The sequence below is a fragment of the Octopus bimaculoides genome, chromosome 25 (assembly GCF_001194135.2).
Source record: "Octopus bimaculoides isolate UCB-OBI-ISO-001 chromosome 25, ASM119413v2, whole genome shotgun sequence".
Classification (NCBI taxonomy): domain Eukaryota; kingdom Metazoa; phylum Mollusca; class Cephalopoda; order Octopoda; family Octopodidae; genus Octopus; species Octopus bimaculoides.
Genome location: NC_069005.1, coordinates 30,893,672 through 30,894,372, shown reverse-complemented (window position 1 = coordinate 30,894,372; position 701 = coordinate 30,893,672). Strand labels below are relative to the sequence as shown.

Here is a 701-nt window from a genome sequence, read left to right as displayed (position 1 = left end):
GTCCACTCTGTGTGTGTGTGTGTATGTGTGTGTGTGCGCGTGTGTGTGTGTGTGTGTGTGTGTGTGTACTCACATGTATTTTTTAGAATCTAAAGTTTTGCACATGATTGTGCAGTGTTCAGTGATGAGATGGCACTCATCTGACAAGAAGTAGCAATCAGCACACACACACACACACACATATATGAACATTGTAGCTTGCTTGAAACATTGTGATGAGGAGCTAAAAGAGAATAATGAAGCTGGAGAATTTCTTACAATGTAGAATACCAGAAAGTTTGTAAATTTATTTGTGGGTAACAGTTGGCTTTCTAAATAAATTAGCAGACGGGAGATAAATATTGACCTGGGTTAAGACACTGGACTTCCAAGTGCATGTAGCTTCATATGAAAGAGGAATTGATTGAACATAAGAATTGCCAATAGATCAATGATAAATTCTGTAGCTTCTTATAATAATGATTTCTGATTTAAGTACAAGGCCAATGATTTTGAGGGGAGGGGGTTTAGTTGAAACCACCGATCCCAGTACTGGGCTGATACTTTATTTTACTGACCTTGGTGAGGATGAAAAGTAAAATTGACCCTTGTGGGATTTGAACTCGGAATGTAAAGAGCTATAACTAAATATTCTAGAAGAGGAGCTTAGATGAAACCACTGGATTCAGTTCAAGGTCAGATCAGGCCAGGTCAAGCGTGGG

General features: G+C 38.9%; 1 protein-coding gene across 1 annotated transcript in view; it reads right to left on the bottom strand.

Annotated features, from left to right (window-relative positions):
• Window positions 1–701, bottom strand: part of LOC106880252 (cytoplasmic dynein 2 light intermediate chain 1) — a 35,307-nt gene that overhangs the window by 5,922 nt on the left and 28,684 nt on the right. The gene's annotated exons all lie outside the window — the stretch shown is intronic.